At 39.5% G+C, this 13,190-nt stretch overlaps 1 long non-coding RNA gene across 2 annotated transcripts in view; it reads right to left on the reverse strand.

Annotated features, from left to right (window-relative positions):
* The window catches only part of LOC144035980 (uncharacterized), a 178,614-nt gene extending 167,094 nt beyond the window's left edge, over positions 1–11,520 (reverse strand). For both annotated transcript variants that reach the window (XR_013288549.1, XR_013288548.1), the window contains exon 1: positions 11,259–11,520. This is a non-coding gene — a long non-coding RNA (uncharacterized LOC144035980). The remainder of the gene's footprint in view (positions 1–11,258) is intronic.
* Positions 11,521–13,190: the final 1,670 nt, after the last annotated feature.

Here is a 13,190-nt window from a genome sequence, read left to right on the forward strand (position 1 = left end):
AAATATGTCCAGACACGCATCAGAATCAACTACAAATTAAATGTTAAAAAGCACTCATCAAAATGTCATTCCAAATTATTTCAACGAGTCAGGCATGAGATTTTCATTTGAATTTGTCTGCTGCTCATGCGGCATCTCATGCTTGTGGGGGCCAGATATATTCTCATGCGTTCTCTTCCACCACATCCTGAGAGTTAAGTTCCCCTCATTACATGCACCTCCATCCCTCGCTCGCCATTTACATCTTCTTTAATGACCTGCCATGCGTCACCTTTTTTCATTTCCTGTTCTCGACGTTTCTCTTTTGGCTACCGCCGTCTTTTTCTTTCCACAATTCACTCCAGACAACTTCTTTCTATATTTCACTACTGGTATGCTGGTAAGCAGGCTTTGGGAGTAACGGGATACATGTACCGCCGTTATGTAATCAGATTACAATTTTTTTTTAAACTGTATTCCCCTACAGTTACAGGAAAAAACGTATAATCAGATTGCAGGTACGTTTATTAAAAACGGAGATTACTTCGAGGGATTACAATTTCTACGGTGAGAAAAAAAAAATACATTACTTTATTATAGTACTTGGATTACGTTACTAACTACATTTTTTAGCAGGTAACTTGTAACTGTAACGGAATACTATATTTTAAAAGTAACCCTCCCAACCCTGCTCGTAAATAATTTAGTCTGTTTATTAAGGCCAGATCATAATAAATAAATTCAGCAGAAAGGGAAGCCTGGCGGTTCGCTACGTAGCATCCCGAGTTTTTTTTTTTGATGGAAAAAAGGAAACATGAGGAAGGAGGGTTTAGGAAGGCCAACGCCAGGCGGTGATTGCAATGATCGTAATAATATTTGCTCAGGATAATCTTTCGCAGAAAATTGGGCTTTTATTGATTTTGACCAAAACGGGCAAATATGCTCAAATACAGTCTGATTATCAATAAGTGTGTAACCCACGTTTGTTGCTGTATTTCACGCCTTCTTTCTTGCCCAGCAGTCCACCTAATATTTGTTTCCTTATTAACGGTCTTGCATATTGTAAAATCAGCCAAAATGGTGGATTCATGCGAGTCACCATAGTCTGTGTCGCCATAAATATTGCACTGCTGCAATTTCAGGCATGACTCTCAAATACTGGTTTACACAGAGACTACAAATGCATCACGCTGCGCAAGAAGAATCACTCCTTCCAACATCAAACGCCGAAGCAATGCTCTGCCAACTGCTGATATGGGAAATGTGAAGTATTTTCGAGCTGGGTAATCTGCACATTCAGCTCATCTACATTTTGGAAAAATAAAAAGCTCTAGAGGCTTGGACTATTCTCGTAAACATTGTGTTGCCGGAGTTCTTTTCTTTCACCGCCAGCTACCTGATCTCAACTTTGCGTCTTCCGCGGAAACTTCCTGCTTTAAAAAATTGGCCGTCATTTGCATGCAACTCTGCAATATGAATGCAAATCCTTGTTGTTGTTCCGGCACGATGCTCTGCCTCAGACTAATGTCTTGAGGGGTCATGCTGTATGCACAGAACTGCATTTTAAAAAAAAAAAAAGTGTAAAAATGCTGCTTAGCAAGCCAAGTGCAACGCAGTGCGCCCTCTTGGGAGTCTCCTCATGAAATTCAAGCTGGCAGTAACGAATATCTGGCTCGGGGAGGCGGACCACATTCGGCCTCGCAGGAATAAGCAACAGAGTTTGTTGACTTTGAAGTGCATTTGTCCTTGTTGCTGTAGAGGGTTCTGATGGCTAAAAAAAAAAAAAAAAAAAAAAAAAAAAAGGTGCTGAATACCTTGGCTGGGATCAACGTGCTGTTAAAAAAAAAAAAAAAAAAAAAAGTGTTGGGGGAAGTTAGTGGGAAACTATTGAAACTGGAGGTGTGAGCAGCAAGATGAATTGAATGGTTAGAATTGGAATCTTGATCCAACTGTTTGACATTTAGGTTGGTTCTTAAATATAATTTGTCAAAACTAACAGTGTCAAAATGAGTGCGTTTAGACACACCTGGATTCATCAGTTTGTCCAATCATGAAAGGCGGGAAACAAAAGGAGTGGTGTCAAAGTTCAGGAAGTAGATGAGTTGTGCAAAGAGCCCGTTCCAGTTGCAACGCAGCAAACACATCCACGTCAACATAAATACAAATAGTAATAAATGTAACATACATTTGTGGAGACTGGGGTCAAGTTGTATTTTACAATTTTAAAAATGTACAGAATTTCACAAGTTACTTCATGTTAAAGATTAGATAGCTCATAATGTGAAAAGAGAAATACACTGAGCTGTCACCAAAGTCTTACAAATGTAATTATGCCATCTAGTGGAAGAAAAATGACCAACACGAATCAATATTGCACTTTTTAATTTGAACTTTCCTGAATTATGAAATTACTGTATCAATTACTAAAGGATGCAGCCATATTTCTTTTAAACTTTTTCCCCACTTTTATGTTAACAAGAGCGTGAAAACTCCGGGAAAAATATTTGTACTGTACATTTAGAACAGATATAAAATGTGCGACTAATCATGCATTAACTTTTGAAGTCATGTGATGAGTGACGATTCAAATTTTTAATCGACTGACACTTCTAGTCAGAACACACCACAGCCTCTCATTAACCCTGGAGAACCCAAGAACCCTTTTCTTCTTTGGAAAATTATGAGTTATACATTAAATGACTGCTATAAGTTCACTAAACACCAAAATATATGTTTTTTCAATTTTAACCCTTTGTTCCCTAATTTAGGATTAGGGCAAAATTTGACCCTTTTGGGATTTAGGGGTATCATTTCGAAAAATCCGAATAACAAAAACTGTCAGTAAACTATTTAGAATTTAAGAAAATGATCAATCAAATACACAGCTACATTGAACAATATAATTTTTTTGTTTTATTTGTTGCATTTTAGAACTGGACTTTGAATGTACAAACACACTTTGGCAAATGGAAACAAGAACACAGGGACAAAATCACTGCTGGAATAAAAAAAAAAAGGTCTTTGTTATCTGAGTAGCAGAATTTATAGGGGCCAAATTTGACCCGTGGGTTCTCCAGGGTTAAACCAAGTTGCATCTTAAATCAGACAGATCGAATTAAATAGAATCAGATTTGCTCTTGATGATTTTTCTTCCAAGCAAAGTATGAATTCTGGTGGCCATTGTGGCGGTGACATGAACCGATACACGGCGGTATATTGGCAGTGGACCCGACGGAGCGGGCCGGGATCTTCGTGTTTGAGTGGAAACAGCACATGTGGTTCCATTAATGACTTCGGGCTCAGGGGACCGTTTCTGGACACTATCGCGATTGCTGATCGTGCTAATAATTATCCCTTCAATACCACAGACAGTTTAATTTACATTTAAATCCGCCTTCAGATCAGAGATGACTCGGCGAGTGTGTGTTTTACAGAGACCGGGGGGGAAATGGAATTAAGATATCATGGCTCTTAATCACTCTATCAATAACCAGAAAACAAGCCGTGGTGTTGATGATCCATCAGGACTGTTGAGCATGAGAACAGACGGGAAACAAATGTCTGACCTCCTTTGGGAAAACCAAGCGGACGAACCTCCGCATGCTACTGAGACTGCAGTCTTTGCACAGGAGTGGAGGACCCGAGACTTCAATGCCTGCGTCCATCGGTCCTCCGGTGTGAACGTCACGGTCCGAACGATCCCACGAAACGTGACACCCTCTTCTAATCGGCGGACACGCAGCGCACATATCCACATGTGACTGACACGCTCAACCTTGAAAGGTTTTTGCCGGTGCTCTTGATCCTCGCCCAGCTTGATTACTCACATATTGCTCGCTCTCCACTTTTTGAGCCGTGAAGCCATTGATTTCCCTGGCCTGATCTAATCCCCGGCTTCACACAGCTGAGCGTTAATTAGAGCGAGTGATGCAGCACGTGAGCGAGCGTAAATCAGAATCGCTGGTTCAATGTCGGGATCACAGCCGCTTTGTGGGAGGGGGGGGGGGGGGGGGGTAGTTGCGAAGAATCTTTAAGTCATGCAAGAGTTTTTCCGTACGTTTATCAGACCTCAACATCTCAATGCTGCAATCTTAGTCTTGGTCCGAGTGGCTTGGATGTGAAACGACTGTCAGTTGAAAGAAATGAAGTGAGGTCCCCGCTGTAAGCAATGCACTCAGTCTTGCCTTTATGGGGGCCTGATTGAAGGGACTTGAAAGGACCAGTCTCTCTTCTCAAAGGAAAAGAGGAGGCAGAGAAGCTCTATGTGGGGGGAGAGAGGAGGGGGGGGGGGGCAATATCCAATGTGCTTTTCAGTCTATGCTGCTCTGCTTCCATCTACTGGCCATAAGAGGTTGGGTGGAACACAGATGCAGCAAAAGTCATTTGCAAGCCCTGATTAAATCAACGGATTAGAAAGTGAATGCAATGCTTTGAATCAGTTGAGAAATGGTGAATTTCAAGGGATTTGAAATTTTGAATTTGCAAAGAATTTGTTCTGGAAAATAATTGATGCTGGAATGGTTTAAATTGGTTGGGAAATGTGGAGGTAGTCATTCAAGTGGAACCTCCAAAGCCTAAAACTTGGCTTCTAATTTCAAAGCAGTTTCCTGATAGTTAGATAATACAAAGTAAAAAAAAATAATAATAATTTAAAGCAACTATTAAGTGCCATTTTACAGTCAACCACTTTATCGTTCCTTCTCTTGAGGCATCACGAAAATAAATCAAACACACTGTTAGCTAATTGCTTTTCTGCTGACAGAGATGAAACCTCACAAAATTTGGAGAGGTCGCGCATCAATCATCGCATTATATTTCCAGAACATTCTGGTTGAACTTTAAATGTCTTTGGGGTTTTTTAATTGAATTTTACAAGTGTCCGGTGCGTTTGAGTTGATTAACTTCAAAAGTAACGAAAAGGCTGTCCACTAGCATACCATATTAGGACTGGAATGCACAAACTATTTATTGTTGATGTTGGAACGCAACAACACATTAGCTCTCGAGCTCACTGGCGGTAGTAGGAGCTTCAACATAGTCAATTTATCACAGGGCTCGTAATACGCACGGCTTGTCGCTGGAGGCGGACTAAGAAAGAAAAATGTATCCCAAAAAAACAATCTGATTCCAGATCTTTAGACCCACATCAAAAAAACACGTCTACCTCTACATATTTGTAATTCACACACCATTCTGTTGGGAGTATAATGCAATTAAAATAACACTTGGCTCTTCTACTGAACTGCCCCACGACTTGTAAATAAACCGCTTCGGACAAGAAATTAATTTGCCGAAAGAGTTGGCCTTGCCAAAGTGATGGACAATTGCTTAGCGCGGTACGACCGCCTGCGGGCAAAAGCACGAAGAGTACGCTGGCACGGGTTTCCTTTCTACTTGGCAGCAGCTGTCTACCAATTGTTTGTGTTCACCTCCAAATGTAGACTAATTGAACCAGTCTTCTTCCTCCTGACACTACTTATTCTGCGTAACACAAAACCTTATTATATCTGGAAACAAAATGCACACCTCCCACAACACATAGATGGCCAAACGAAGACAATTAATTATTATTGTAAAGACTACAAGGACATTTTAACACAGCCTTGATAACGGTGTCCATTTAATAGTCATAGTTGTTAACCCCCGTTAGCTACCAGAAATGTATCTGCATCACCTTGAGAAATGTATCAACCCGCTTTCCCCAACCTCAATCCCAAAAAGGAGCTTGGGGGCTTGGGAGTTTTATGATACTGCTCTTCAAGATAGTATAAGAATGCTGTGAGTCCGCTGTAACTACACACTTGCGAGAGGACTGCAGCCATTTGTCTGTAAACTTGCTTGTGTCCGGAATATTCTGTAAAATAAATCCTTCGAAGGACCTGTTCACCGATCTCCAGTCTGTATTGAGAAAATCAACATTCTCTCAGCCCGAACAACAACGAACACGCGGAAGACAAAGATAGTCTTCTAACATCACATTAACTGTCCAGTTTTTCTTACCATTTCAAGCTGCGTGCGTCACTTATATGGTTGCGCTATATTTGCACTTTGTTTACATTTCAATAGTGGAAAAAAAAGGTGGCTTGAATATTGTGCTGCAATAAAAGTGCTGTTATTACAAAGCACCAAGATCTATTCAATATCGATTATTCGATTGTTTTAAACCAAACCCTAAATTTTACGTGTGTCAGCTGTCTTGAAAGAGTGAGTACATATTCTGTGTTTTATGTTTATTACACTACAACTTCACCTTTAAAGCAGTGATTTTACCATTAAGACTCTATAGTAATTGTTAAAGCTTGGAAGTCAATTTTAATTTACTATTTGAATTAGAAATGTCGAAATGTGTTCAACTTTGATGGTTATGTTTTTAAAATATTCACAAAAAAAAAGTTTAGTAGTTTTGAAAGCACACAAAACACTCCCGCAGCTTTGAGCCTTTGAATATTTCATCATTATAACTTTTCATTTGGCGTGTGCGTGGTTTGTTTTAACCTCAAGAGAAAGTGGTTGGATTTTAAAACCTTGAATGCTGCGAGGTCTCCGCGCCGGGTGGCCGAGTGCAGACTTTGGCGCTAATAAGGCTGGCTTGTGATCCGCTTTTGACAGATGTGTTTGTGCAAAAACCTCTGAGCGTCGAGACCTGAACCAGTCTGCCCTCCCATCAGGCTGCTGCCTTGAGCCCTTGCCACACACACACACACACACACACACAAAGATATATACACAAACAACAACATCAGAACTGGCAGAAGATGAGGGAGGCATTTCTTAGCTACTAAGATCCTCATCAGTTGCACTTTGAAAATGGACATACGTGGCAAGCATACAAATGAAATCCAAATGTCAATAATGGGAAAAGCTGATCAGCCCGAGGAGTAAAATGTCAGCGGTCCTCGGTCAACGAGCCATTATTGGTTTGCGATTGCTGTTTCAACTGGATTTATGTTAGTGAGGCGTGTCTTAAAATATCGGGTCCCTATTAGAGTTAGTTAGTCCTATTTTTTATTTTTTATTATTACAAGGATTGATTTTGACTGGAAAAAAAATATGGTCCTGTTACACCCGTCGCCACAGGGGTCCGTGCCCGCCTACCAAGATTATTGTGCCCCTCCATTTGAGGCATGGATCGCCTTTTTTATTGTTATATTTTTCATTCATTCTGTTTCAGACTCTTATGTCCGAGTGTCAGTAAACGCCATGTAAGTAGTTGTAAATAAGGAGTTCTGAGGACCATCGTACGGCAAGTGAGGAGGGACATACTACAAACTAAAAAAAGAAACCAGGAGGCAAATATAATTTGGGCATCTAAAATAAGTTTGGATAATGCTTTCCTTTTTTATTCTGCTGCAGACATCGTTCAAACAGGTGGCCCGTTATGTCATCACATGGCACCATATTGGATGTGGCAATTGTATTCGCCATTAAATTGGCAAATAATTAGTAAGATTGCATTTGAATGGGATCATATAATCAAAGGTAATGGTTCCTTATTAATCCAATGAGTTGTGGCTTGATGATACATCTCCAAGGAGAAACTGAACGAGGCGTCTTTACAAATAAGCTTCACTTTGCTCATCCAATATGGCTGCTTCTGTGTGTGTATGTACTGCAAATGCTGTCTATGATAATACTGGTCGTTCAATGGATGGATGCACTGCAGTGCTACATGAATTGATCCAAATATATGGGTCAAGTTAAGGCTGTCTGTGGTAGTTCCCGGACTAAGACTTTGCACTTCACCTTACAGGAATACTCTGAAACAGAACATTTCTACACAATTGTTACTACGATGTACCATTTCAATAATATGATCAACAACTACAACAACTTTTGAATGCAACTTAATGTTTTCTCTTTAGTTGTTTTGTTTCTGTCCTCTATCCTCTCAGCGTCAATGTAAACGATGTCTGTCTCTTGAGATTTAAAAACCCTGCAAAGTGAAAATAAATTAATTCAATTTCATACAACACAGAGAAGAGAATTGAAACCCCTGCCAAAAAAACTCAACAGTAAGAAAATATCCCGCCAGGACATCACAGAACGTTCAACGCCACAACAAGAGGTGCTAGCCACCAGCTAGCTCGCAAGCTAACGGCCTCCTCTTAGCTAGCAGACAGGCATCAATCGAGCCCCTCACTTGGGAATTTAAATAACAACAGCAGGCGGGCTGTTCTGTAAACTGTGACGTAAAGAGAAGGATGCATTTTCAGACTTGTAGGTATAGCGAGCTAGCTAGCTAACTGCATGTTGTCTTGGTAGAAAGTAAGTAAGTAAGTATAAAGTATATCCTCGCAATTCAGTACCACATCATTCTCATTATTTGCACATTATTAAAGAAAAGAAAAGAAAATGTGTGCCTTGAATCCGAGCTGGTCAGCCAAGACTGCGTGCTGACAAGTTACAAACTGCTTTTTGTGATACAAACAATCTCTAATGGATTGTTGCTTTAAGCGCACCGGAATCAAACATATACTGACAGTACGAGAGAAATGCCGCACTCGCTGCTAATACAGGACTAATGTGTTGTACTACTACCAGACCAAGTTTATTTTGAAAACAAACTACAAAGAGTTTTTTAAGTATTTGTTTTGAAATCATCTAAAAAGGTATTTGTTAGCAAAATGGCCATGCAGCACTGGAGTGAGCTTTTCTGTCATTCCTGCAGTCGCCGCATATTCATGTGGATAAGCGGGTCTGGTAACCTAGCAACAAAAACTCTCAGCATGCACGTCATGACTTTCAGTCCAATCAATTGACAGGAGGAGACAAAACGTGATCCGCGTTCGAGAGACCGCAGATGTTCACTTTTATTTGGGCTCCACTTGACGCGCCAGATGGACGGATGGCGAAGGTCAATGGTTCAAATCTTGGCTTCGCATCCCGTCTCACCGGGTCGATGTCCTTCTTGACACTTTGCTGAGGAGCGAGATGAGAAAGTATCGCTCGTGCGCCCACTGGCGTCGGTGTCACTCCTCTGTGCTGTCAGGTTGAAGGTCACATGACCAGGTACAAAGTTGACTGCGATATCGATTGATTACAATCACAATTGAGACTTCTCAATTTGCAGAGTCAATCCTTTGTTGATGGTGGAGATAAAGGCTAGTGAGTGAAGTATTTTCTGCCAAATTCCACATTCCAGGCATCACACTGTCAGTTTTGCCGTATTGTTGGAGTCAAGCAACTGTGTCTAAAATGGCAGTTTGGGGGGGAAATGGCTGATAAAAGAAATGTCTATAGCCGCAGATGTTTCCTCTCCCTCTTTAACCCTGGAGAACCCAAGAACCCCTTTCTTCTTTGGAAAATTATGAATTATACATTAAATGACTGCTATAAGTTCACTGGACACCAAAATATATGTTTTTTTAAATTGTAACCCTTTATTCCCTAATTTAAGATTACTAATTTGACCCTTTGGGGATTTAGGGGTATCATTTCGAAAAATCAGAATAACAAAAACTGTCAGTAAACTATTTAGAATTTAAGAAAATAATCAATCAAATATACAGCTACATTGAACAATATAATTTTTTTTTTGCATTTTAAGAACTGGATTTTGAATGTACACACTTTGGCCAATGGAAACAAGAACAAAATCACTGCTGGAAAAAAAAAAGGTATTTGTTATTTGAGTTGCAGAATTTATAGGGGCCAAATTTGACCCCGTGGGTTCTCCAGGGTTTAAAAAAAAAAAAACGATTTATTTTGCAGCTGAGAAGAAATAAAAGCCAGAAAAGTTTCAGTGGTCGGCATTATAAGTGACAAAGAAAAGTTTTTTTTTTGTTTGACATGGAAGCATGACCCAGTTTGCCGCCATAAGTGAAAGTGACGCCGCCCAGGTGGGAAAGCAGCAGCCTTTTTCCATCCTACTTGAAACGCGACCTTGCAGACGGAGGCCGAGATGTGCTCGGCGGCGTCGCACCCTCTGCATGCCAACGTCTTCATGACGAATTTGCGGCACCATTTCTCTCGGCGCTATATTAACTTGGCGCGATAAAGACGTCGGCGGGCGGCGCTGTAAACGCGCGGATGGCGTCGTAGATCTCAACCCCGAGTGTTACTCAGCCGACCATCACGCACTCGCACGCAATAAACGCCGCTCACTATACATCTCAATGACTTTATTGCCGTTGCGCTGCTTGTATTTTCATCGTCAAGGACTCACTTAAAGTCAAGACAGGGTAATTGTGTATAATGCCTGGCTTTTGTATTACTGTGTTTCCTCATAGAGTGGTCGGGGGGGCGTTTATTTACTGTACTTGACTAGAGAAAGTGGCCAAGATGGTGACCTGCGACAGCGTTTTCCAACCTCAATTGAGCCAAGTCACATATACAACAAAAATCATCTCTATTCAAGGGAACCCCATTTTCAACACTTTGACCGACACATACAGTTTGTGAATAATGTGAACTGTACCAAATTGTGGCATTCAAAAAAAAAAGTAATGAAAAAAATCTCACCAAAAGTCGCTACAGTACCGTTATGTCACGGCCATAGAGGAACAAAAATACAGTACCCCCCACGCCACCATCATCATCATCATCGTCGTGGGCTTGTGTTTATTCAGGGCGTAATTCCACCGTTGACCACTACGTGGCAGATGGCAACTTTGACTTTTTCTCACTATGAAGAACGCAGAGTACATTCTCGTGAACTCGCCAAGTACGGTCGTCCTAAGAACGCACGCAAGTTGTATTATCGTTTATTGAGACTCGAAAACTGCTGCGCTCCGGGATAGATAAATACATTGATTGATTGATAGATGGATGACAAGCACGGAGAAGAATGTACATTTTTCCTCAAGACTGAAAACAGGAAGTACAGCATACATACAGCTGCCGCTTTTCATGCCGATATGATGTAAATAATAATAATGATAATAATTGTATAGCACTTTTTATGAAACGCAGACACTTTACAAGATTAAAACTGCGAGAAACAACCGTGAAAAGAAAAATGGTATAAAAAAAAAGACATCTTACACATGATTATTGACGTACATGATGAAATGAGTAGGATTCGTATACTGTAAAGACATCAAGGAATTGGTATTGATTATCTCTCTCTGTATTATTTTGTTTGTGGTTAAATGTGCTTGTATTGTTTTTAAAAAGCGTTTAAAAAATAGTGCTGTAAATAAAAACATGGCTAGATTGTATTGAATGGGGGCATTTTGTTATTGTGGGTTTTCATTTATTGCATTACTGTGTATTATTTGTGGCTCAAATGAAAACTTTTGGTCGAATTAATTGAAGTTAAATAATGATCTACAGCTTACCTTGTAGCATGGTTAGCCGTCCCAGTGGTTAACACATCTGACTCGGATCCTGGTCCCAGGTCCTGGGTTTGAATCACATTCCAAAGACATGATTGTTAGATCCAAACAAAGTAGCATCTGCCTGTGCTCCAGGAAGGGTCAAATGATCATCAAAAAGTCTTTTGAAATGTTCAGGCACTCATCTGGATACTGCAGAAAGCTTTTAAACAACAACATCACGTTGTTTTGTATATGTTGTGTTGGTAGCAGCCTTGACGACCTAATTAGTGCCATTGACATCAGGTGTAACTCTTGTGACACTTGCAATATTTATATCGGCCACTGGGGGCAATAGTTGCTAATTCCTATCATCACTGTCAGAAGCAGTCAAGACAAGTAGACCAAACAAATGGTTTGAAGAGCCAACATTGATTTTCACCTTGTGAATACATTAACTCATTCGCTGCCATTAACGGCTATAGACGTCAAAAATTCATTTTAACTATTTCTATTAGTTAAAAAAATAATAATCCCACTTTTGTTAACAACAGTATGAAAACCAACAGTAGCAAACTAGTTCACGTCAAAATTTAGCTGGAATAAATTTGAATAATAATGCATACATATATTTGTGGAGAATAGGGTCAAGTTGTATTTTTTACAATTTTAAAAGTGTGCAGAATTTCATGTTAAAGATTAGATAGCTCTTATTATGAACAGAAAAATGCACTGAGCTGTCACCAAGGTCTTACAAATGCTATTATGCCATCTAGTGGCAGAAAAATTACCTCAACACAAATCAGTATCACACTCATTTTAACTCAATTTTATGAATTATTATGAAATACTGTATCAATGACTAAAAGATGCAGCCATATTTCTATTAGATTAACATATTTTCCCACTTTTATGTTAACATGAGTATGAAAACTTTTATAGTACATTTAGAACAGATATAAAATTTGTGATTAATTCTGAGTTAACTAGTGAAGTCATGCGATTAATTATGATTAAAAAATTTGATCGCTTGACGCCGCAAATTGTTAATAATCTTTCCTTTTTTTCTTTTTTTTTAAAGTAAAAGATTATTAAAAATGTTTTTAAAAAATTATTTAAATTACTTTTTTTAAAAACAAAGAAAAAATTAGGGGCTTCAAGCGATTAACATTTTTTTCGTAATTAATTGCATGACTTCACTAGTTAACTCACGATTAATCACTAATTTTATATCTGTTCTAAATGTACAATAATTTTTTTTCTAGGTTTTCATACTCTGGTTAAGAAAAGTCAAAAAAATGTTAAACTAATAGAAATAGTTCAAATGAATTTTTGACGTCTATAGCCGTCAATGGCAGTGAATGAGTTAATGAATGATTATCACTATATTGTCGTCATTTGTGAGGAAAACTGGTGCTTGTCTATTCAGTTTGAAATGTGGGAAGGTAAAGGACCTTTTCCTCATGGTTAGGTTCGAGTGTCCCAGTGCCCTTGAACACGTCTGTGAACACCTTTAATTGCCTCAATAAATGAGCCTTGCATGGCCAGAATAAATAAAACGCGCACACTATTAGCATATAAAGTGACTGCAGGAGTTTGTTAGTTGTTGTTTTTTTTTCTCAAGTTTGTGCGAGGCGTGAGAAAATTACAAAAGCGAACTTGGCACCAATGCAGCACTTTTATCTTGGAGCACATTGTCTGTTCAAATATACTCGGCTGTCAGTCTGCGGCTCTTTCATTCGCTTCTCACTTGATTTTCACGACTGGCTGGTCGTGTTCTGGCCTAACAGCGTGATCTTTGTCTTCCCTCCCGGTGACTTATTGTGTTATTCCATCAGGTAATTGCAAATATCGCCGTGATGGCAAACACTCATAAATAGGAAAAAAAAGCAAACAGTGCAAGCCGACACCCGGCAGGCAGCTGCATGATTTAAAATGGAATTCAAGTAGGCATTA

Source organism: Vanacampus margaritifer, chromosome 16 (genome assembly GCF_051991255.1).
Source record: "Vanacampus margaritifer isolate UIUO_Vmar chromosome 16, RoL_Vmar_1.0, whole genome shotgun sequence".
Lineage (NCBI taxonomy): Eukaryota > Metazoa > Chordata > Actinopteri > Syngnathiformes > Syngnathidae > Vanacampus > Vanacampus margaritifer.